A 26,893-nucleotide genomic window follows, 5' to 3' on the forward strand; every position below is an offset into this window, starting at 1 on the left:
TCGAATAAATGATATATACTTTTTCTTACAAAGAATTAAATTCCTGATAACAAATGTAAGCTACATGAACCTGAAATATCAGATGAATTAGGATATTTTTAGGTATGCATTACGTAAATGAAAAGGGAAAGTTTACTGTTATTTTCCAGTGAAACTCGTGCCATTCTCACTCTAAAGTCTCAGATTGGAGACTATGTGATGTATGGTGTTGCCATGGATTTCTTGCTGACCACCGTATGAGACAGGTAGTAGCTACCTTGAAACACCTACTATTTTTCCCCATTGGTTTACACTGTATCATACTTGTTTGATCCTGAGGTATTTCTCCTGGATAAGCTCCTGAGGATAGAGTTTCCTGGAACTCTGGATAGTATCTGATACTCTTTGTGAAATCAATTAGAAAATTCCTTAATGTTACAATCAATAATGTTGAATTCAAATGAAGCAATATATGTATTTGATAGCATGAAGATTGCCAGTATTAATATTCTCATTATAGAGAAAAGAGATATTAACTAATTTAGAAAGTAATGATTGTAATTCAGTTTTAATACAATTTAAAAGTGAGAACAATTTAGCGGCTCTTAATATAGTCTAATTTTTAGGTTCCAAGTTTTTTGTCTACTAGGAAAATTACATCTTGTATATGTCAGTTGAATTACATTAGAAAACTCAGTGCATTTTCTGTAATCTATATGAGTTTACATAAGTTACCTATATATTTATAAATAGGATCTTAAATTCTTTTAATTATCTTTTAGTGCTTCTGCTTAAAACTGGGAATAGTATTATTTTTTTGCACAAAAATACCTTTTTTCAGTCTTTAGCTACTTCATAAATATTCATTCTTCTGTATTCTGAGATGTATATTAAAGCAAACTATTACCTGGCTCCCCCTCTTTTTTTTTATGTTACCCTACATCCACTCTGATATTCCTCTGTATTGAATCTACTTTCTTATCAAACATTCTCCCTTAACAATATCATTCATTTATTCATATAGGTTTTGTTATTATTATTATTATTATTATTATTATTATTTATTATTATTTTTTTTGTATTTCTGAGTCAGAGAGATCTTGGTTAGAATCTTAATTCTGCTACTATATGTGTCTCTGTGTGTGTGTGTATGGAAATTGGAGACCTTTTACTTAAACAATTAGTGCTTTCTTTTTTTCATCTGCTAATTGGGGTGATATCACCATCCTTTTATAGTCATTGTATTAAGAGAAGTGATACCGGTAAAGGACCCAAAATCTAAAAATCCACAGAAGTATTAGTTATGTTGTGCCTCCCATAGCTTCAATTATCAATATTACCAATGACTTGCAGATATATATATAAATATATATATATATACTTATATATTAAAGAAAAAGAAGAATATATATTCTTTTTAATCTTTTTAAGGCTTTTCTGAGTGCAAGTCTAATATTTTAGAGTTGCTGACCTGACTTGTCTAAGTATCCTACTGGAATCCTAGGTTAAGTATGCCTAAAACCAAATTAATGATTCCTGTAGCCTCCTTAAACATTGATTCTTCTAGGTTTATGTTAAGCTACCATTGTTTTTCTCTTCTTTTAAAAAAAAAAATTCATTTATTTATTTGAGAGAGAGAGAGTGAGCAAGAGAGATAGCATGAGCAGGGAGACAGGCAGAAGGAGAGACAAAAGCAGGCTCACCACTGAACAGGGAGCCTGATGTGGGCGTTGATCCCTGGACTGCAGGATTATGACCTAAGCCAAAGGCAGACACCTAACTGACTGATCCACCCAGGTGCCCCTGTTTTTCTTTTCTTTAAAATCTCCTGAGAGGAGGGGTGGGATGGCGGAAGATAGGGTCCCCAAGTCACCTGTCCCCACCAAATTACCTGGATAACCCTCAAATCATCCTGAAAATCTACGAATTCGGCCTGAGATTTAAAGAGAGACCAGCTGGAATGCTACAGTGAGAAGAGTTCACGCTTCTATACAGGTAGGAAGACGGGGAAAAAGAAATAAAGACACAAAAGGCCTCCAAGGGGGAGGGGCCGGGGCGAGTGTCCCCAGGACAGGAGAGCCCCGTCCCGGAGAAGCAGGAGCTGCACCGACCTTCCCGGGCGGAAAGGGGCCCGCAGGGAGTTGGAGCAGGACCCAGGAGGGCGGGGATGCCCTCGGGCCCCCGGGGACACTAACAGACACCTGCGCCCCGGGAGAGTGCGCCGAGCTCCCTAAGGGCTGCCGCGCGCACGGCGGGACCCGGAGCAGCTCGGGGGGCTCGGGCGGCGGCTCCGCGGAGGGGGCTGCGGGGCGGGAGCAGCTCGGGGGGCTCGGGGCGGGTCCGCGGAGGGGGCTGCGGGGCGGGAGCAGCTCGGGGGGCTCGGGGGCGGCTCCGCGGAGGGGGCTGTGGGGCGGGAGCACAGGGCGCCGGGACACAGCCCAGGATCCGGCTTCCCCCTGGGACAGGCAGAGGCCGGGAGGGCCCAGGACAGCAAGGACGCTCTTGCCCCGAGCTGAGCAGATCAGCGGCCCCGCCCGGAGCCTCCAGGTTCTGCAGACGGAGAGCTCTGGAGCTACTGCGGGGGCTGACTCCAGGGCTCCAGAGCTGGCCTCGGCCACTGTGGTTGTTTCCTGGGGCCTCACGGGGTAAAGAACCCCCACTGAGCCATGCACCAGGCAGGGGCAGAGCAGCTCCCCCAAGAGCTCACACCTGAAAATCAGCACAACAGGCCCCTCCCCCAGAAGACCAGCTAGACGGACAAGTTCCAGGGGAAGTCAAGGGACTTAAAGTATACAGAATCAGAGGATACTCCCCCGTGTTTTTGTTTTGTTTTGTTTTGTTTTTGTTTTTGTTTGCTTTTTTCCTTTTTGATTACTGTTTGCTTCCCCCACCCTTTTTTTCCCTTTCTTTCTTTTTCTTTCTCTTTCTCTTTTTCTTCTCTTTTTTTTCTTTTTTTCTTCCTTTTTTTTCTTTTTCTCTTTTCTTTCCTTCTTTCTCTCCTCTTTTTCTCCTTTTCCCAAACAACTTGTTTTTGGCCACTCTGCACTGAGCAAAATGACTAGAAGGAAAACCTCACCTCAAAAGAAAGAATCAGAAACAGTCCTCTCTCCCACAGAGTTACAAAATTTGGATTACAATTCAATGTCAGAAAGCCAATTCAGAAGCACTATTATACAGCTACTGGTGGCTCTAGAGATAAGCATAAAGGACTCAAGAGACTTTATAACTGCAAAATTTAGATCTAACCAGGCAGAAATTAAAAATCAGTGGAATGAGATGCAATCCAAACTAGAAGTCCTAACGACGAGGATTAATGAGGTGGAAGAACGAGTGAGTGGCATAGAAGACAAGTTGATGGCAAAGAGGGAAACTGAGGAAAAAATGGACAAACAATTAGAAGACCATGACGATAGATTAAGGGAAATAAATGACAGCCTGAGGAAGAAAAACCTATGTTTAATGGGGTTCCAAGGGCGCTGAAAGGGCCAGAGGGCCAGAATATGTATTTGAAGAAATCATAGCTGAAAACTTTCCTAATCTGGGAAGGGAAAAAGGCATTCAGATCCAGGAGATAGAGAGATCCCCCTAAACTCAATAAAAACCGTTCAACACCTCAACATTTAATAGTTAAGCTTGGAAACTCCAAAGATAAAGAGAAGATCCTTAAAGCAGCAAGAGACAAGAAATCCCTGACTTTTATGGGGAGGAGTATTAGGGTAACAGTAGACCTCTCCACAGAGACCTGGCAGGCCAGAAAGGGCTGGCAGGATATATTCAGGGTCCTAAATGAGAAGAACATGCAACCAAGAATACTTTATCCAGCAAGGCTCTCATTCAGAATGGAAGGAGAGATAAAGAGCTTCCAAGACAGGCAGGAACTAAAAGAATATGTGACTTCCAAACCAGCTCTGCAAGAAATTTTAAGGAGGACTCTTTAAAAATTCCCCTTTAAGAAGGAGTCCAATGGAACAATCCACAAAAACAAGGACTGAATAGATATCATGATGACACTAAACTCATATATGTTGATAGTAACTCTGAACGTGAATGGGCTTAATGACCCCATCAAAAGGCGCAGGGTTTCAGACTGGATAAAAAAGCAGGACCCATCTATTTGCTGTCTACAAGAGACTCATTTTAGACAGAAGAACACCTACAGCCTGAAAATAGAAGGCTGGAGAACCACTGACCATTCAAATAATCCTCAAAAGAAAGGAGGGGTAGCCATCCTTATATCAGATAAACTAAAATTTACCACGAAGACCGTAGTGAGAGATGAAGAGGGACACTATTTCATACTTAAAGGATCTATCCAACAGGAGGACTTAACAATCCTCAATATATATGCCTCGAATGTCGGAGCTGCCAAATATATCAATCAATTAATAACCAAAGTTAAGGTATACTTAGATAATAATACACTTATACTTGGTGACTTCAATCTAGCGCTTTCTGCACTCGATAGGTCTTCTAAACACAACATCTCCAGAGAACCGAGAGCTTTAAATGATACACTGGACCAGATGGATTTCACAGATATCTACAGAACTTTACTCCAAACTCAACTGAATACAATTCTTCTCAAGTGCACATGGAACTTTCTCCAGAATAGACCACAAACTGGGTCACAAATCGGGTCTGAACTGATACTGAAAGATTGGGATCGTCCCCTGGATATTCTCAGACCATAATGCTTTGAAATTAGAACTAAATCACAACAAGATGTTTGGAAGGACTTCAAACACGTGGAGGTTAAGGACCATCCTGCTAAAAGATGAAAGAACCAACTAGGAAGTTAAGGAAGAATTAAAAAGATTCATGGAAACTAATGAGAAGGAAGATACAACCGTTCAAAATCTTTGGGATGCAGCAGCAGTCCTGAGGGGGAAATACATCGCAATACAAAACATCCATCCAAAAACTGGAAAGAACTCAAATACAAAAGCTAACCTTACACATAAAGGAGCTAGAGAAAAAACAGCAAATAGATCCTACACCCAGCAGAAGAAGAGAGTTAATAAAGATGCGAGCAGAACTCAACGAAATAGAGACCAGAAGAACTGTGGAACAGATCAACAGAACCAGGAGTCGGTTCTTTGAAAGAATTAATAAGATAGATAAACCATTAGCCAGCCTTATTAAAAAGAAGAGAGAGAAGACTCAAATTAATAAAATCATGAATGCAAAAGGAGAGATCACTACCAACACGAAAGAAATACAAACAATTTTAAAAACATATTATGAACAGCTATACGCCAATAAATTAAGCAATCTAGAAGAAATGGACGCATTCCTGGAAAGCCACAAACTACCAAAACTGGAACAGGAAGAAATAGAAAACCTGAGCAGGCCAATAACCAGGGAGGAAATTGAAGCAGTCATCAAAAACCTCCCAAGACACAAAAGTCCAGGGCTGATGGCTTCCCTGGGGAATTCTATCAAACGTTTAAAGAGGAAACCATACCTATTCTCCTAAAGCTGTTTGGAAAGATAGAAAGAGATGGAGTACTTCCAAATTCATTCTATGAGGCCAGCATCACCTTAATTCCAAAACCAGACAAAGACCCCACCAAAAAGGAGAATTACAGGCCAATATCCCTGATGAACATGGTTGCAAAAATTCTCAACAAGATACTAGCCAATAGGATCCAACAGTACATTAAGAAAATTATTCACCATGACCAAGTAGGATTTATCCCCGGGACACAAGGATGGTTCAACACTCGTAAAACAATCAATGTGATTCATCATATCAGCAAGAGAAAATCCAAGAACCATATGATCCTCTCATTAGATGCAGAGAAAGCATTTGACAAAATACAGCATTCATTCCTGATCAAAACTCTTCAGAGTGTAGGGATATAGGGAACATTCCTCGATATCTTAAAAGCCATCTACGAAAAGCCCACAGCGACTATCATTCTCAATGGGGAAGCACTGGGAGCCTTTCCCCTAAGATCAGGAACAAGACAGGGATGTCCACTCTCACCACTGCTATTCAACATAGTATTGGAAGTCCTAGACTTAGTAATCAGACAACAAAAAGACCTTGAAGGCATTCGAATTGGCAAAGAAGAAGTCAAACTCTCCCTCTTCACCGATGACATGATACTCTACATAGATAACCCAAAAGCCTCCACCCCAAGATTGCTAGAACTCATACAGCAGTTTGGCAGCGTGGCAGGATACAAAATCAATGCCCAGAAGTCAGTGGCATTTCTATACACTAACAATGAGACTGAAGAAAGAGAAATTAAGGAGTCAATCCCATTCACAATTGCACCCAAAAGCATAAGATACCTAGGAATAAACCTTAACCAAAGAGGTAAAGGATCTATACCCTTAAAACTATAGAACACTTCTAAAAGAAATTGAGGAAGACACAAAGAGATGGAAAATTATTCCATGCTCATGGATTGGCAGAATTAATATTGTGAAAATGTCAATGTTACCCAGGGCAATTTACACGTTTAATGCAATCCCTATCAAAATACCATGGACTTTCTTCAGAGAGTTAGAACAAATTATTTTAGAATTTGTGTGGAATCAGGAAAGACCCCGAATAGCCAGGGGGAATTAAAAAAGAAAACCCTATCTGGGGGCATCACAAGCCAGATTTCAGGTTGTACTACAAAGCTGTGGTCATCAAGACAGTGTGGTACTGGCACAAAAACAGACACATAGATCAGTGGAACAGAATAGAGAATCCAGAAATGTACCCTCAACTTTATGGTCAACTAATATTCAATAAAGGATGAAAGACTATCCACTGGAAGAAAGACAGTCTCTTCAATAAATGGTGCTGGGAAAATTGGACATCCACATGCAGAGATTGAAACTAGTCCATTCTCTTTCACCATACACAAAGATAAACTCAAAATGGATGAAAGATCTAAATGTGAGACAAGATTCCATCAAAATCCTAGAGGAGAACACAGGCAACACCCTTTTTGAACTCGGCCACAGTAACTTCTTGCAAGATACATCCACGAAGGCAAAAGAAACAAAAGCAAAAATGAACTATTAGGACTTCATCAAGATAAGAAGCTTTTGCACAGCAAAGGATACAGTCAACAAAACTAAAAGACAACCTACAGAATGGGAGAAGATATTTGCAAATGATGTATCAGATAAAGCGCTAATATCCAAGATCTATAAAGAACTTATTAAACTCAACACCGAAGAAACAAACAATCCAATCATGAAATGGGCAAAAGACATGAAGAGAAATCTCACAGAGGAAGACATAGACATGGCCAACACGCACAGGAGTAAATGCTCTGCATCACTTGCCATCAGGGAAATACAAATCAAAACCACAATGGGATACCACCTCACACCAGTGAGAATGGGGAAATTAACAAGGTAGGAAACCACAAATGTTGGAGAGGATGTGGAGAAAGGGGAACCCTCTTACACTGTTGGTGGGAATGTGAACTGGTGCAGCCACTCTGGAAAACTGTGTGGAGGTTCCTCAAAGAGTTAAAAGTAGACCTGCCCTACGACCCAGCAATTGCACTGTTGGGGATTTACCCCAAAGATTTAGATGCAATGAAACACTGGGACACCTGCACTCCGATGTTTATAGCAGCAATGGCCACAATAGCCAATGTGGAAGGAGCCTCGGTGTCCATCGAAAGATGAATGGATAAAGACGATATGTTTTATGTATACAATGGAATATTCCTCAGCCATTAGAAATGACAAATACCCACCATTTGCTTCAGCGTGGATGGAACTGGAGGGTATTATGCTGAGTGAAATGAGTCAATCGGAGAAGGACATACATTATATGTTTGCATTCATTTGGGGAATATAAATAATAGTGAAAGGGAATAGAAGGGAAGGGAGAAGAAATGGGTAGGAAATATCAGAAAGGGAGAGAGAACATAAAGACTCCTAACTCTGGGAAATGAACTAGGGGTGGTGAAAGGGGAGGAGGGTGAGGGGAATGTGTGAATGGGTGACGGGCCCTGAGGGGGGCTCTTGACGGTATGAGCACTGGGTGTTATTCTGTATGTTGGCAAATTGAACACCAATTAAAAATAAATTTATTATTTAAAAAAAAGAAAAAGAAAAAAAATATCCTATGTTTTCTCTTTCACATCTCACATTCAATAACTTATGGATTACTTAATTAATGTCTCTATTATATTATTACCATTTCAGCTGACTAGGAAGGCAAATACATCGAATATTTTAGATTTTTTATAATGTTAATTTTGATTTTAATGAAGCTTTTCAAAGAGTGGCCATTGTATCAAATGGAAGCTACAATGTCCTTCATACCTCACACTGCTATTTTGAGAATTAATTGGTAGATATGAATATATGGCAAGAGAACAAGATAAATGCGTAGGCATAGTGATTAATTCATAACTCTTGTTTGCTAATGAGAGAAGCTACAAGGTAAATTGGTTTCAGAAAAATTAAGGGTAGTGGTTCTTACTGGTTCATGTAATTAAAAAGTATAGAGATAGAAGTTTCTTCGGGCATAGTTGGGTCTGGTACTCAAATGGTATTATAAGGGCTCATTCTTTCCATCTACGTCTCTTTGCTCTTCTTTCCTCTCTGTAAGTTTTCTTTTTCAAGAAGGGTCTTTCCTCTAAAGGTAACATTACTTCCTTCTGCAGCTCCTGGGACAGATTTTTACTTTTTCAGTAAATCCAATGAAGTTAATCAAAATCAAAATAACAAAAAGTGTTATCTGAGGGATCCCTGGGTGGCGCAGCGATTTGGCACCTGCCTTTGGCCAAGGGCGTGATCCTGGAGACCCGGGATCGAATCCCACATCGGGCTCCCAGTGCATGGAGCCTGCTTCTCCCTCTGCCTGTGTCTCTGCCTCTCTCTCTCTCTCTCTCTATCATAAATAAATAAAAATTAAAAAAAAAATGTTAAAAAAAAAGTGATATCTGAATGTCACTGGCTTTGACTAGTGTAGCTCATGTCTAATGCTGAAGCAATTGCTGTGTGTCCAGGAGTATTTGGTGATAGGATTGACTAGAACCAGATTATAGGACAAACAGTGGGGCAGAATGTGAAGGTGAGGGGGAAGGGTGATTCTGTACTTAAAATATGGCTGACGTTGGTAAAAGAAGTCAGAGGTAGATTCTATGAAGTCAAAACAAGAGATGGTTAGCATACATAGTAATATCACTATTAATTTTAAAAGTCAGAATTCTTTATTATATTCAAACGATAGACATTGAAATACCATATTAAAGTACAATTATGCATATCTTTTTCTTCTTGTTTCAAATGTTTTTCACTTAATTTTATTTCATATTATCTGATTTAGCTATGCTGTTGAGAGGTCCTATAACTTGGTTGTTAGGAATTCAGGCCTTGGGCAGATTGTGTTTTTGAAACTTTCTTAACCACTCTTTCTTTTCGATGCAGAAGTTTCCATATGTACCATATAGTGAAATGCCTGAAACACAATAAAAAGGAAATAATATTTAAAAATTATACTTTTTACAACAAATATATTAGGGAAATAACCATATAAAATTTTTATAGATGAAATTACCAAAACTCACAAACCAAATGGTATTGGTTTTGTGTTTTTGGATTTCCCATTAGGAAATAGAATAATCTGCCAATATAATCCTGAGATATTAGAATGTTGTAAGTTGAGATAGTATCTTTAAATACCTGGTATTTTATTGAAATTCAGTATGGAATTGTTTCTCTAAGTAAAATTTCCCCTTTAATTATACAGGCTTCACATGATAAATTCATAAACAGTGTGTCTTTGAAACATAGGACTCGTTAGAGTCATGTAATTCAGGACTCAGCAATTCTCTTGCTAAGAACTGTAATAAATCATCAGTATATGGGCTTCAGCATACATAAGATTGTACAGGAGACAGAATATATATGACAATATTTTTGAGAATGTTATAATCCAGATGAAGAGGTAAAACACACACCTGAAAAAATAAAACTCAGTATAAAAGCAGCAGATGCTATTTATCAATATAAGATCTGGATTTTGGTTAGACATATGATTGTCTAAAGTTAGGTCAGCCTTATTTATATATCTGGCCCCTATGGTGGTAGAGGCCAATACTTTGCCAAACCATGAAACTAAGATGGCTGTGGTGGTTCCAGCAGCAGCAGCCACTATGGCAATGGCAGGGGGTTTTAATTACTACCAGGAAACAGAGCTTAACAGGAGAGGAGAGCCAGAGAAGTGACAGGGAACAATAGATTTGTGAACTCAGTCAAGCCCAGTGGTGGCAGGGCCCAGCTGCTATAAAGAAATGTTTTTTTTTATTTTTTTTATTTTTTAATGAATTTATTTTTTATTGGTGTTCAATTTGTCAACATACAGAATAACACCCAGTGTTCATCCCCTCAAGTGCCCACCTCAGTACCCGCCACCCAGTCACCCCCATCCCCCGCCCACCTCCCCTTCCACCACTCCTAGTTCGTTTCCCAGAGTTAGGAGTCTCTCATGTTCTGTCTCCCTTTCTGATATTTCCCATTTATTTTTCTCCTTTCCCCTTTATTCCCTTTCACTATTTTTTATATTCCCCAAATGAATGAGACCATATAATGTTTGTCCTTCTCCGATTGACTTATTTCACTCAGCATAATACCCTCTAGTTCTATCCACGTCAAAGCAAATGGTGGGTATTTTTTGCTTCTAATGGCTCAAGTAATATTCCATTGTATACATAAACCACATCTTTAATGAAATGTTTTAGACAATACTCATGTGTATGGGCAAAAAACTCTAGGACTGTATTTGTGACTAATTGTATAACAGGTTATTTTAGTTTCTGTTCTGTGGAAAATGTAAAGCATTCCAAAAAAGGGTTTCAACATAGATTTTTTTTTTTGTACCCATGCTGTTGACTGCTAAATGTCAAAGTCTGATCATGATGCTGAATAAATGTGTCTTTAAAAAAATTAAAAAAAACACTCAAGATCCCAGCTTACAAAAACTTATAAAATACAATCTTATGAAACTTATGAAAATATAAATTTATGAAAATAAAGCTAGTATACTGGCCATAATAATGCCATTGTATTGATATATCACTTTAGAATGTAGGAATCATTTTATGATTGAAATATTTGTATTTTAAAATTTGTCATGTATTCACCAGTTTTTAGACACCACTCAACAAGGAAAAAAATAAGAATGAGGAATTCCTATTAGGGATAAAGTATAAATTTGTCAGAATATCAAATAATAGGGAGAAAATAGCTAGTCTCTTAGGAAGAAAAGCTACATTCTGAGCTCTGCAGTGGAAAAAAATCAGAACTTTTCTCTTGTTGATATATATCAAGTTCGTACTATCTTAGAAAATAAAGGCATGGATTTTACTTTATTTTTTAGCCTGATAGGTAGCTAACTACCTTGGAAAGAATAACTCCTTGAAAAATGGAAAAATCTATATGATTCAAAAAGGGCCCATACAATTTTCAAATAATTTGATCATAAACATAGAATGTTGAGATCAAAGCTTTGAGTATGAAGCCTTATAAATAAAATGGTAATATTAAAAATACACCCATATATCTAGCCACTCAGCATGTTACTCAAACCTATACATTTCTCATATCACAGTTATGAGAAAATGAGTGCTTCATGAGCTGTATATAAAATTCAAACTCTGAAGAGATTAAAAGAGTAGTGCTTCCTTAATAGGTTATGCATTTTATTTTGCTTTTTCATTAGAGGTATATTTGTTGAAATTCATGTACTTTGTGCATACCATGGTTGGTATCTGAAGTAAAGGGATTTTATGGCCATTATCAACTTATAAATAAAGAGGTAAAAGGAAGAGAGATATAATTCTATTTTTTTGTTTTATTTCCATGTGATTATTTTATTTCATATAGAGAACTAAACTTATGTAAACATGTTGTCATTCATGCAAAGTTTCAAGGCCTCCTTTTAACAATGCTTGTAAATTATTACATGTCATTCACATGAAAAAGGTTCTTTGAGCTACTTCTCAAAGGGCACAGATGCTATCATTGAGTACCAAATGTCTTAATCTTTTAAGAATGGTAAAACCTATTTTATTTTTAGAGAATACTTGACACAAATTTAAAGTTCTATTATCTCTTTTTATTTAGTTTTATCTGAATGAATAAATGTAAGTATATTAAATTTGGAAAAGTTGAAGTCCTCTCTAATATTACCTATAAAGTTGTTACAGAAGCTGTGTTTCAAAAAAACTCAGAGTGTAGTCAGGGAGACACATGCTATTTGATTAATTACAACAAAAAATGCAAGATTGTGGATGTGACAATGGGTATAGTGTTTGAGGTATGTCATGTAATAAGGGTTTATAGTAAAGGACCTTTAACTTAGCCAAGAATGTCAGGGAAAACTTCCCTGAGGAGGTGATACAAGGTAAGATCTGAAGGATATTAGTTCATTGACTGAAAAAGCAAAGGGGAACTTTGCCAGCACAAAGAAAAGCTTGTTCAAATGCTCTGTGATGGATGGGAGCAGGGAAAAATGGATAGAAGCCTGGTGGGAATAAAAGCAAGCCCAAAACATATTTTTTTAAGCAGAGCGCAGGTGACACATGGGAGCAGTGGTGTGATAGAGCCAGCTTGGGAGAGCGAGTGTCTTACTCTTTCTTTCCATCTCCAGACTCCGTGATCTCACATTGGAAGGTTGCAATCAGCTGAAGTATTATTTACACCCTAGTAATTGGCAAAGCCTACAGTTCAGGGCTTTTCTCTTCCCCAGAGAGCTGGCTAACTATTTACTAGCAGACCACTAATCAAGAACAGGTTGAGTGTCTATTAGTGAGGCCTATTGCGATAGCTGACAGTAGCTTGGACTACAGTGCTGGCATTGGGATGATGAAATGTGAAAAGAGAACTGAGTCAGTATAAACCCTGGAACCTCAGCAAATTCCATAAAGTTATTAAACTAAAACTTACAATATACTATCAAGCACTCACAGTAAGGATAAAGAAGAAATACCTATATTGCTAATTGTGATTATGATAAAGTAATGGAATATTGTGACAATCCTACCATGTTATTTTGAATTCATAATAGTTTAGTCAAGGAGGAGTTTTGATATTCTTTTAAATTCTATTGAGTGTTATTAATAGCACTACATAAATGAGAAACATGTATATATAAATGTGCTTTGCAAAACTGCAGAGCTGCAAGGCACATACATCTTTCACTTCAACAGACAGTGCTAAATCATCCTTTAAGAGGGTCCTCATTATGTACACTTTTGCCCACACTTAGATAGGCAAAAGTATAATACAAGACTTACGAGTGTGAACTGGCATCTCATGTGGTTTTGATTTACATTGACTTATTTCTTATGATACTGAGCAACTTTGCAAGTGTCTCTTGGGTATTTGTGTCTCCTCCATAAATTGCCTGTCTTTACGTTTTGTTTTTTTTTAATTGGGGGATTTGTATTTCTCTTATATTTATTTAGCAAAGTTCTTTGTATAGTGTGATTTCCAAAGTTGAATTGTTTTATGCACTGCAAATTTTTGTTCCAGTTTGTGGGATCTCTTTTAATAAATTGTGACTTTAAAAAAAAAGATTTTATTTATTTATTTATGAAAGACACACAGAGAGAGGCAGAGACACAGGCAGAGGGAGAAGCAGGGTCCCTGCCAGAGCCCGATGTGGGACTTGATCCCAGATCTCAGGATCACACCCTGAGCCAAAGGCAGATGCTCAACCAATTGAGCTACCCAGGCATCCCAATTGTGACTTTTAATAAATAACTTTTATTTATTAAAAAAGAACTGAAACTGAGGCTTGATAAATACCAAGATATTACTATGAATATAAAATAGTCCTCTTCCCATGCAGTTTTCAAAAGAAATGGCACCAGTTTTGTGATTTTGGCCAGCTCCAGGATGGAAACAGCTGTTAGAAGAGATAAGTGAAGAGATTTCTGATGGAGAGACCTGTTGCCTGAATGTGAATCTCCTCTATAGATTTTAGGGGATTTGGAGTTGGGAGGAGTAACCATCTAATCACAAGCCTAATGAAGGGTCTTCAGAAGAATTGTTCAGAGTTTCACCTATGTTCCCTGCAATTGGGAACACAAAGGCTGATTTATGCCTGAGGAAAATGAAGCAGACTGGAATCTGGCATGTGACCAGAATCTGGAGGGTGAACATAGGCTGTCCCACTGGGAAAGCAACACCTTCCTGAAACCCTACAGTTGGTCAGGGAGCTCGAGTTATCGTGACTTATCTGGAGGGTCAGGAAATCTAGGAAGTGGAGACAGAGAGCACCCATCCATCCTTGAGAGTGACCCAGAAGGAGACATCTGAAGAGAGCACTTTTTGCCTACTGCTAGGTCCTGAAAACAAGCAAAATCTCCTTAAAACTCTTCTGGCCTACAGACTACCCTTCTCCACCTTTTACTTGGTGACAGGGGCACATAGGCTGTGCAGCTGAGCAAGCTTATGTTTTAGGACCTTCCCTTGCACTAGGGCCCTTCACAAAGCTCTAGAAGGGATCCTGGGATTTTTTTTTCCCTTTTTCTTCTTACTTATGTATTACTTTTCAAATAGACTCCTGCAGATTTTGTAAACTCCAGGCCTCACAAAACTTGGATCTGTCCCTTAGTACTCTTCGATCTAGGCAGTCAAGACACTTGCCTTGGGCTCTGAACTTGCGAGAATTGAGTTAAGTCCTTTCTCTGGCTCTCCTCTTTCTGCAAGGCACACATTCCAAAGAACCAAGAGTTCTCATTCAATAGCACCTGTGCCTCCACTACCCACCATGCTTGGAATTCTTTCTCAAATAGCCCTGAGTTCTCCCCGCTAAGGTATAATACCTATGGCCTGCAAGGCTGCAGAGGAGCAGTTGATCACTGGCAGAAATGGACAGAGCTTTGAGGGGTGACTGGGGCATTCTCTTTCTGGCTGGTGAGACCCTAAGAAGCCCAGGGCGAGGGGCATCCAGATGGCTCAGTGATTGAGCATCTGCCTTTGGCTCAGATCATGATCCCCGGGGTCCTGGGATTGAGTCTCACATCAGGATCCCCACAGGAGGTCTGCTTCTCCTTCTGCCTATGTCTCTGCCCCTCTCTCTCTGTCTCTCATGAATAAAATCTTAAAAAAAAAAAAAAAAAAAAGCCCAGGGTGAGAAGGAAAGGGGGACTGGCTAGGTGTTTGATGAATTAAGCTATTATTGATTGATACTACTTGTGAAAGGATCCTTCTGTGTTTCATAGTATCTGTTCACCTTATTGGAAGATGTGGTCACATCAGTAACAGTTTATTAAATAAATTTTTAAAAAAGACTCAGGAAGGTTGATTGTTTTCAGACTTTATGTGTTAGTCAAGAACAGGTGGATTTTAATACCAAATAAAAAAATAAAAATCACCAGAGAAACCACTCACTTTGATTGAGTATTGTTATTTCAGTTTTTAGCTGTTTATTGCCCCTTAGTGAGTCCTAATATCTGGTCTCTTGTGCAGACAATTTGTCAAGTCAAGAAATCGTTTTATAATATTTGCATCTGGTTTGACAATCCTTCTTTATACATTGAACACACGATTGCTATTATTCAGATAAATTGGGGCAGCCTGATGAGATGACTGAAGTGTTTCAGTTCACCAGTGCAGGACAGTACCATTGTACTCTTTATAGTGCATTGTAAATATAATTTATCAGATCACTGAGAAAGACTGTGGGCTCATCACCATTATTGTGAAAGTAGCTCTTATGCACAGGTAAAAGGCATGGTGCCAATTTCCGACTGTACGTGCTAACATTATCCCATGGAAAAATTCTGTTTTCAGAAAAATGAAATACTTCATTTGAATTTATTCCATAATGTAGATAATAACAAAGATTACTTAACAACCTTTTAAGTAAATGCTAAATTATTCAATATTAATTTACCATTTTTTACCTTCCAGGGGAGATTAGACTGGTGGAAAAATGAAAAGCTTTGAAATTTAACACAGTTCTACTTAGTAGCCAGATAACACAGTACAACTTACTAATTTTATTGAAGTCAAGTATTCTCACAGGAAACATAAGCATAGTAGCACCTGCTTTGTATGGTTGTTTTCAGTACTCAGTATTCCAGTGTAATAATTGTGGGCACAAGGAAGAAAAACAATAATAAGCACTGAATTTAGTGTATCCTGTATGAAAAAGTTGGCGATGAGAATAGGGCAGGGGGACTATAAAATACATGATGTTGTATGGAATTTATGATTTTAGAGATTTCCTAAAGTTTACCTAATCATAATGTGATTATCAGCTTATTTTTATTTTCATTTTTTTAAATGATTTTATTTATTTGTGAGATACACAGAGAGAGCCAGAGACATAGGTAGAAGGATAAGTAGGCTCCCTGTGGGGGCCCAATGTGGGACTCAATCCCAGGATCCTGAGATCACGACCTAAGCCAAAGGCAGACACTCAACCACTGAGCCACCCAGGTGCCCCTTAGCACAAATTTTTATATGTGGTAGGCACTGGAATATTATTTGTTAAATTTATAAGTACACTGTTTAAAATAATGTATTTGTTAAATCAATAGCACTTGTATAATTCAAATTAAGAGTCATGTACTGTTCTTAGCTTTACAAAGATTAACTCATTTAATTATTCCCTTATGTGCTATTATGTCTATGTTACAACTGAGGAAATGAAGGCACAGAAAGATTAATAAGTAACATATCCTAGATGATCCTTTAAAAAAGAAAAGTATAATTTCCTTTCAAGTGCTTTCATTACTAACGTTGAACCTGACACAATAGGCAGTCATTCCTCTTTTTTTCCCATACTCAATTCTTTGTATAGACTATTACAACCTAAAAAAAAAAAAAAAAGAAAAAAGAAAAGGATGTCACTATAAACCAATAATGCAAAAGATGATTAGCATTTGCAAATCTACAGAATAAGCAGAAGAACTCAAGTAATAAAACTTTTCACTACTGATTATCACAGTCAGTTTCTCTTCCTTCGTGCATGTATTTCTCCACAAATGAACCAAAAAGAAAAGAAAACTGTTCTTTAATGCTTCTGCCCTACTTAGTGTCATTAATTTTATTGGCTATTGGTTAACACTTTTTTTTGTTAGCTGCTGCTTTATTTTAACATTTCTTTGGGAAATACCTTTTTAAAGTTCATATCAATCAGGTTAAATTACATGTTTTGTCAAAGAATGAAGAGTAACATGGATTTAGAAAGATAGTTTTAGGCAGAGAAACAAACAAACAAAAAAACAAGGCGTTTTTCCCAACCAGTGTATCCGTTTAAAATATCACATGCTTTAAGAAATCTCATAATATAGCATGTCAAAATATTATTAAAATAATTTACATACTTCGATACTCTTAAATATTTAGTTTTTGAGTGATTTTTACTTTTTTTTTTTTATAGAAGTTGGCTTAGTATTTTCTTTGTAATTTGGACCAGAAGTAAAGTCATGTTAATTATTCTGCTTGGATCTAAAAGGCATAATAAAGACCCTATAAGGAAGATATATAAAGATAGATTATGATATAAGGATAGGTTCTATAACAGTCCATGAATGTTGCAGACTTCTTATCACTGAAATTTTTCTATAAATAACTGGTAAGAATGATGCAGTAGATTTAGACGTTATAATATAATGGGACCCAGTGATATTTAAAATTTCTTCCAGTCTAGAGAATCTCTTCCAAACAAGATCAACTGCATTTTGCTATTATTATTAATTATTAAAGCCAAAGTATTTTAAAGGTCTTTGATTTTAAAATGTTATGTTTAGCTTAAAAGAATTAAGACATGACATAACTTGGTCAATTACATGATTGTGATTTTTTTTTAAACAAAACTAAGGTGTAAGAGATTTTTAAAGGGTGCTGTATTTATACATTAGCTCTTTTTATTTATATTTACATGTGTTTCATTAGTCTGTAGCAGTTATAATTTCACTGTAGGGCTGTTTGTTTTGTTTGTCCCTATTTCAGTTGAAGGGGTTTTTGCATTTCATTCGTGTTTTTTGTTTTGTTTTGTTTTGTTTTTTTAAAGATTTTATTTATTTATTTATTCATGAGAGACACAGAGAGAGAGAGAGAGAGAGCTGCAGAGAGATAGGTAAAGGGAGAAGCGGGTTCCTCACAGGGAGCCTGATGCATGGGATTCCATCCCTGGACTGGGATCATGCCCTGAGCTGAAGCCAGAAATGTTAACCACTGAGGCACCCAGTCATCTCCATTTGGTTTTGTTTTTAATTTGTTCTGAGATGGTTGAAAATTCATGTTGTACGTTTGGGATTTCTGCACAATTAGGATTGTGGCAAATTTTTAGATACATGCCCTGAAAAATGCCAAGTTGTACTTTTTGGTAGTAGTAGTTCATTACACTTTATCGAAATGAATGTAGTTGTAATCCCTTTTTATGTGGGTTCTTAGAAAAATTCTAAAGTGTCAAGGATTTGATATCTTAAAGTTTAAATAAACAGCCACACAATAGAATAGAAAGAAAATAAGCTAAAATATACAAAGTCTGATTATGACCCTAGGTCTTTCATAACCTAAATGTCTTATCTTAAGTAAATAATGTGATTTCTGTATTCCTATCTCTTTTTTTGGAAAATGATGCATTTAAACTAAATATTTTATAAAGTCCCATAATCTTTTTTTTTGACATTCTAGGTTACCATTTTAACATTTCTTTGTGCTATGTAACTTCAAAAATTTGATAAAATAAGCAATAAGAACTAAATATTAGTGAATTTATAATTCTATATTTAAACATTTTTGTCATTTGGAAACGAGTCTATTATGTTAACATCAAGCTGTAAACTCTGGTGTCTTCTAACTTAAAACCTATAACTTTCCAGATGTAATGTAAACATCTTTCCTGTTTTAGTAAAGCATCAATGTGTATTCTACTTGTTTTATCCCATCATAAGCTGATTGACTGAATAATGTCAAGGAGTAAGTTAAGTGTGTAAGTGCCAAAAGTCAATATTAGACTAATGAAATTCACAGAATGATATGTTTATACACTTTTTATCCTAAATGTATTATTTCTGTGTCATTATGAATAACTATGAAAATAATCACATGCTTGATCGTTCACTCAGAACAGCGTAATAGGAAAGCTAGAGAAAAGATCTCTTTTTTCTTCCTATATATTTCCATTTGAAATTCACATATTTCAAGAGAAATATACTTGTCAGTTAAAACAAAAAGCCTGAACATTACTGCATTAAATTGAAGTGAGCACACATGCTTTATCATTTAATTGAAATAAGAAATTAGAAAGCATTTTTTAAACTGAATGAAAGTTTACTTTCAGAACATTGATAATATCAAAAAATATAATGGTAAGCAGCTGGCTATTAAAGAGAGCAATTTTATGATTTAAATTTAATGTACTTTCCATATCTTTCACATCAGTAATTACTGGGCAGTTTATTTTTTTAATATATAGAGTTCACCCCATATATTAGAGGTGGCTACCATTTAAATTTGAAACTAAATACTTGGTTCAGTTTCATGGTTATAAGATGAATAGGCCACAAAGAAATATTTTACTCCTTATTTCAGGAAGAAAAAATAACAACATAGGCTGACATGCTAAATAGTATTATCCTAATTATTCACATTTTCTACTATACCAATAGGTAACCTGGAGGGGAAAGTAAATTATTAGAGGCTACATAGAGCCCAGAAAGATATGGGAAATGATTTTATTCCACCCATCACTTGGATGGGGAATATTATAACAGAATATTATAACATCTTTTATAGATTTTATCTTCTTAACAAGGCTAACATGTCAAGCCTAATGTTGCCTTTGACAACCCACAGGCCTTGGAAAGTAACCTGTAACTACTTTTTGGGGTACCATACAAACTGAACTGAGACAAAATGGAAGTTAAAAAAGCAAGCTAAATTAATGCCAGGGGATATTGAACACACTGCTCTCTTAACCATTTGTTTTCAGACATTTTCTTGGGTTGCAGGACCACTTCACTAAAATTTGTTTGTACCAGTCAAGACAAAGTTTGGTGCTAGGTCTACTGATTCCCCATTCCACTATTTACACAGTAGATGATCTCTAATGCCAGAAATCACTTATGTTTCAAGAGGGCGGAGGCACTTAATGTGTGGATATATATATATATATCTTTCAGATTATAAATGAGAGTTACTCGACTTAAAAGATCTTAAACACAAAAACAAAAAAATTTGCAGTCTCATAGACATTTGTAATATAAGTTTCTTCAGGGGATTTATTTCGTATTTTCCTCCTGTGTGTCTTTTATGTCCGTGATCATTTTGTGCTCCTAGGAAGAATGCTGTTGTCAAAATAGCTGTTGTGTATATTTTGTAAATTTAATATTAATTTGGCTCAAAAGTAACTCATTGTTTCAATTTCAAGGTTCAGAGATATTACTGAGCTTGTTAAATGTGTAGATGTTAAGCATTGATCATTCTTCCTGTCCCCAAATAAAAATATCAATATCACTAAAAATTTCAATTAAAATTTCATGCTAAAGTCTCATAATTCTATATCAATAATGATAAATTATAAAAATATTTCAGAATAATTTTACATTAATATGCAAATATTTATAAAAATAAATTTATAAATGTTATTGTGTTTTATGTTACAAATAAATATTCCTATTTATTTGCTGCACTGTTACCTTACAGTAATAGCATGATTTTTCAAAATCAATATCAAGACCACCCCATGAAATAGATAAGTTAATCTGAAAACACAAATTTATTAAGTGAAAATATTACTTCTGTGCCCTTAAATTGAAAGAATGGTAACAAATGTACACTAATTGTTCATTTGAAACTAAATAACCATTCCTATGTTTTATAGATAAAAATTTGTGGAATAGGTTAGGGTTTTGCTGTCTTTAAAAGAAAAGCTCATGAGAGCCATAAGGAAAAGTGGATCTGTTCTGTATGTTCTGTTTTCATGAGAGTCATAAGGAAAAGTGGATCTGTTCTGTATGTTCTGTTTTCTGCCCTGCTCATACCCTTACTTTATAGGGAGGCATGTTGATGAGCTGTGAAACTGCCCCATTTCATGCCAAAATCCATGAATGTTTTATTATGTGTGCAGTGATATCTGAAACTCTTTTTAGTAAGTAAGGGAAAGTAATGCAGCTGGTGTAGAAAACGGTATGTTTTCCTTCAAAAAATTAAACGTAGAATAAACCATATGATCTGACAATTCCACTTCTGTGTGTACACCCAAAATAATGGAAAAAAAAAGGAATTCTAATAAGTATTTGTATGCTGTGTTCATAGCAACAGTGCTCACAACAGCCAATAGGTTGAAGCAACCCAGATGTCTACTGATAGATGAATGGATAAACAAAATGTGGTATATACTTACAATGGAATATTATTTATCCTTAAAAAGGAAGCAGATGCTGACACATAATATGGGTGAACCTTGAAGACATTATGTTAAATGACATAAGCCAGTCACCAAAGGACAAATGCTGTAAGCTTTTACTTACATGAGATGCTTTGAGTAGTCAAAATCACTGAGACAGAGAGTGGAAAGATGGGTTCCAGGGGCTAAGGAAGACAGAATGGGGAATTAATGTTTTATGGGTATGCCACTTCAGCTTGGAGGATGAGAAAGTTCTGGAGATGGAAAGTGTGAGTCCAGTCAACATGGAGACAAAATTTTAAAGGAAATAGCAAGAAAAGATTTAAGTGGCTGTAAACTGAAACAACAAGAAAATAATGTGTTTACCTTATATTTTACAACATTTAGGTTATAATTACAACTTTGGAGAAGGTAATGTCTTTTGAACAAAATAGAATGATACCCCCCTCATGCTGTGACATCACTTACTTCAATTGTAAAAAAATATATATATGTTTTAAAGTCTCATTTTCATGAGAATACACGAGGATTTCATTGACCCTCCCAAAGCCTGTTAAAATTCTCAATTAATGCAAAAATCATCATTTAAGTACATTGTATTGAGAATGAGGTTAGGAATGGAAGAGAGTATTGAGAAAGGTTTAATTTTATAAGTAGTTCACTTGTGAATATTTTGTTGTATGGCAGATCTTACTTCACTATACAGAATCATAAATATGAAGACTTGGACAATAAATACTAGGATAATGAGAATGCCTTGTACTTTATGGTTTCTGGGATTAATAATTAATGATGTGGAGAGATAATTTTCCAAATCCATGATTAAGTTTTCTCTGATAACTAAAACCATTTTTCAACTTTTATTTCTTTCAAAGAACGTACTTTCTTGATTCATGTTTCAGTATATCATACAGAGTCATTAACACCAGCGTACTGGGGAAAAATGGAGAGAAAATATTTCCACTTGGAGAAATGGAATATGATCTCAAGTGTTAAAAATGAACTTCAGGATCTTACATTTCAATCTTATAAGCGAAAATCCTCTTATTTTGACCTGCAAGGTAGAGAGAACTGGTATGCTATTTTAAGATTTGTACTTTTTAAGAATTATTTAGGAAATACACAGGGCAGTGGTAAAGAGCTCTTAGGGGTCAACATCCTTGTAATATCGATTGAGATTTCGCTAATCTTGGGCACAGTGAGAAATTGTTGTGAATTTGGACTTCACTTCTAAATTCTTGTTTTGTGTCTTAAGAGTTAGGTGACCTTGAGCAAGATAGATACCTCTCTGAATCTTACCTGCTTTTCTCAAATAACAATTAAAATAAAATTCTGGCATTTAATCAACTCCTCCCTATTCCTGAACCATTCTTGCTATAGACAAGAAATGGATCTTCTGGGTTAGATAGTTACATATTTAAAATAATATTATTTTCCAGCTCCTAGTACAGTGTTGTTGCTGCCTGTATACCTTACCTTGATTTCTGGCCCTGGTTCTCCTTGTCTGGGTACCTGATTTCTGTAGATTATCTTTGTTCTCATTTGTCACTTTTTTCAACTGCCACCATAATTTCTAGTTCCTGATATTAATCTGGTTTCAACATTACTCTGCCTACAGATTTTCTAAATTTTTAAATGACTTGGTTCTTGGTCCAATTGTAATCTGAAGTAACTATTTATAGGAACACTAATGTAGTATACCAGCCCCACTCAATTTTAGATAATTGGATTCTACATTGGAAAAGTCAGTTACAGTTTTGACACCTTGTCATCTCTTGTTGAAATGGTTAATACCCAGGAATCTAACCAAAGGTTGTATAATTAAATAACAGTGCTTTAAAAATTATAAGGAATAATTCAAAGGCTTTATGAATTTGACTTAGACTGACACCACCACTGTTAACGCCAGCTTGATTCTGATCTCCTAAATTGGTTAGCTCATTAAGGCTTGCTACTTTTGCCTACTTACTTTAGAAATGGATATTTATCAATCTACTAGGTAACTGCAGCTCAGCTGCATTGACACTTACCTTACTTCATTCTTATGGGCAGTGGAGGGCCTGAAATAGCAGATGACAATATTATTTCATGCCAGCAAAATATATAAATCATCTCCCCAAATAAATAATACTCTACTGTAGAATTTATTATATTTGAGCTAAAGGATGCCCAATAATTTTTATATGGGTACTTTAAAAAGTAAACAGAAATAGCATGTAATTATAATAATAACACAAATGAACAACAATTTATAACTTATGCCATATTATCATTTATTTTTAATGATGGCACTAATTAAAAGGGAGAGGTCATCATTTTACAGATATAGAGGTTGAGGATCCCAGACATGGTACTTCAAGGCTCACAGTTACTCAGTTTGTGGTTCTAGGTTATAAGTATATATTTCTATAGTTATCAGGTCCCTGCAGTGGAATAGTAGGGAGAGGGGAAGATTCAAACCATTTTTTCTTTTACTACTGCAAGACAGTCTGACATTAAAATTAATTAAAATTTATGTTTTTATTTTCCTCAGGAAAAGAGTTCATTCAAGTAACATATTTTGTAAAAATGTCTTAATGTTGTTATCTGCTCAGAGTTTAAGAATAAACAGAAACCTCTCAAAGATTAAGTGGGATCTATTTCATGATGTAACTTTAGCAGTATTGCTGGAACATAATTTAGATAACATCGATCCAGAGTGACTCACTGAAAGCATGATATATTCCACTTGAAGACACAACAATTAAAACAGCTTTATAAGAATGATCACAGTTTCTATGGTGATGGTTATAGGGCTATTGAGGGACAGTTTGAAAAGAATCAAAGAATCAATGTGTTCCGTTCAGAAAAGAACTTCTGACAGATTTATTAAAAAGTAGAAAATAGAAAATTTGGGACGCCTGGGTGGCTTAGCGGTTGAGGCCTGCCTTTGGCTCAGGTGATCCTGGAGTCCCGGGATTGAGTCCCACATCGGGCTTCCTGTATGGAGCCTGCTTCTCCCTCTGCCTGTGTCTCTGCCTCTCTCTTTCTGTGTCTCTCATAAATAGATAAATAAAATCTTTTTTTTTTAAACGGAAAGTAGAAAATTCATTCTTAAATTATTCCATTCAATAATATTTGCATGGATGAGTTTGTAATACATTTAAGTCAAATGTATTACATATGGAGGACTGACCCACAGATTAAAATAGAATTGAAAGCAATTAATTTATCAATGTGTTTCCTATATTTTTCTATTTATAAAAGGCAAGTAGATTCTATTTCTTGTAACTGATCTATACTTGTAAACTGAGGTGTGACTAATTTCCATTCTTCCAAATTCTTATGTGATCCTCTGGTTAACTTTTGATTTGAATGTATTGGTCATTTAATCAAACATTACTAAGTTTAATCAACCATGATTAATTCAACCAATTTTTTTCCTTGAAATAAATTGAAATTACAGAAATCCTGAAGAAAGTAAAAGTAATCAAATACACAGAATGGGAGAAAGAACAAGATGAATCTTTTATTATAATTTCTAAGGCAAAAATATTAAATGCTATAAATAAAAGTAATTTTGTAGTTATTTTTTTAATAACTGAAAAATGTTCAACAATGCCAGCAGTCCTCATTTTGTGTGGTACCGTGTTACCTGAAACCTGTGCATATTGGAACCATGCCCTTGCTTTGAGCAAACTTCAGTTACCACAGAACCATGCAGAAGTGAGGCCATGGTTCTGATATGTAAGAATTTTAAATAACATGGTGCCATGCAAAGACAGGACTGTTTTTATTTAACTGTGGCATAGTTCTTATATTACACTATAAACACAAAGCAAACAAGAATCATCTATCTATATATCTATATCTATAGGATACATGAAAAGTTGTTTATTACATTCTCCTCATAACTGAGAGTAAAAACATACTACTAACCGACTCTAAAGACAGGCTTTTTTTCTAATGTTATCTTAAACAATTTTCTTTTGCAAACTATTTTGGAGAACTTTTTGTAGCATTTTTGTGACACTGGGTTGTTGAATCATGAAAATTACTCAATGCTTACTTAATTTAAAATTTTTAAAACTTTGTTGCATCCCACAACAAATTAAAAGCAGTACACCATAAACATGTGTAATGTTGTAATAACTTAGAAAGAGAATAAAGTCAGTATAAAGCTAGAGAAAAATAAAATGACTATGTTAGATTTGCTGCACTACTGTTGGCAGAACAAACAACTGCACCGTGCATCTCAAAGCTCATTTGTTTTAGGATTGACTGTGGTTCTGCTTTGTTTTCTGAAATCATCTAAAGCAACTTAACTTGCTTTGGCTAAGAGTTGAATTCAGGTGTAGTGTACACATCTCTGCATTCTGGCATCAGCAGCTTCTTAGGGTGGAGTGTAGTCAGTTAAGAGGAGGAGTTGGAATCATGAAATGTCAGTTAAAGTATGAATTGAGAATTAGCATTCTGGCACTTCTGCCCTCATTCCTCTGGTTACTACATGTCTCATGGATAAGCACAAACTGTGTGGTGTCAGAAAATATACTCTATTCATGGGAAAGCTATAGAGAGAGAAGGTGAACAATAGATACTATCTAGTACATATACCAGCCATGGGTTTTAACATACTTGCTATAATTTAGTCCTAATGTGTATTTTGATTATATTAAAAGCAAAAACAAATGGAAGCTGGAAATACCACCATTTACAAAGATCTTCTATTCAGAATATTAATATTTTTATGAAGTTTATTTTAAGAAGATACTCATAAAACCTGATACATAACATAGGTATGAAGTAAAAATTATGAAGCCTACTGCCTTCATTTCAAATCAGTGGCTTGATGTGATTATTCCAAGAAAATTTTATATGATTTAATATTATTTCAATGTTGATAAGTTCAATAAATTTAAATGATAAAAATTCCTAGTCTTATCTATTCTATGGACAATTCTATATTAAATAGACAATTCTATATTAAAAGATTAATGTTTTCCACAAAACAATGATGTCATACATCATATTCTTGAAATCTTCATATTCACATCACAAAAATAATTACGTAGACAAAAATTGTTTATATGTATAGTTTTAAATATTTTACTAGTCTTATTTTGCTTTACAGTCACATGTAATAGTGATGTCATTTCAGGTCATTAAAGGCACAAAGCAAGACAAGCATTGAAAGTAGGCATCGTTTTTCTCCTAAAATTTTATTTTTATTTTTATATTTATTTATTTATTTATTTGCTTACTTATTTATTTATTTACAGAGAGAGAGAGAGAGAGAGAGAGAGAGAGAGAGAGAGGCAGAGACACAGGCAGAGGGAGAAGCAGGGAACCCGACATGGGACTCGATCCTGGATCTTCAGGATCACACCCTGGGCTGAAGGCGGCACTAAACCGTTGAGCCATCGGGGCTGCCCTAAAATTTTATTTTTAAAATATTGTTTCCATTTTACATTTTGTATTACTCTAAGTTTTCAAGAGGCTTTTAAAAAATGAGCCTTTCAGCAAGTGATGAATTAATGATTCTATAACTGAGAATTAATTTATTATTAGGAAATCCTTCATCAATAGATA

At 35.7% G+C, this 26,893-nt stretch overlaps 1 protein-coding gene across 6 annotated transcripts in view; it reads left to right on the forward strand.

Annotated features, from left to right (window-relative positions):
- CCSER1 (coiled-coil serine rich protein 1) overlaps positions 1-26,893 on the forward strand; it is a 1,371,014-nt gene that overhangs the window by 317,004 nt on the left and 1,027,117 nt on the right. The gene's annotated exons all lie outside the window — the stretch shown is intronic.

This window comes from Canis aureus, chromosome 33 (genome assembly GCF_053574225.1).
Source record: "Canis aureus isolate CA01 chromosome 33, VMU_Caureus_v.1.0, whole genome shotgun sequence".
Classification (NCBI taxonomy): domain Eukaryota; kingdom Metazoa; phylum Chordata; class Mammalia; order Carnivora; family Canidae; genus Canis; species Canis aureus.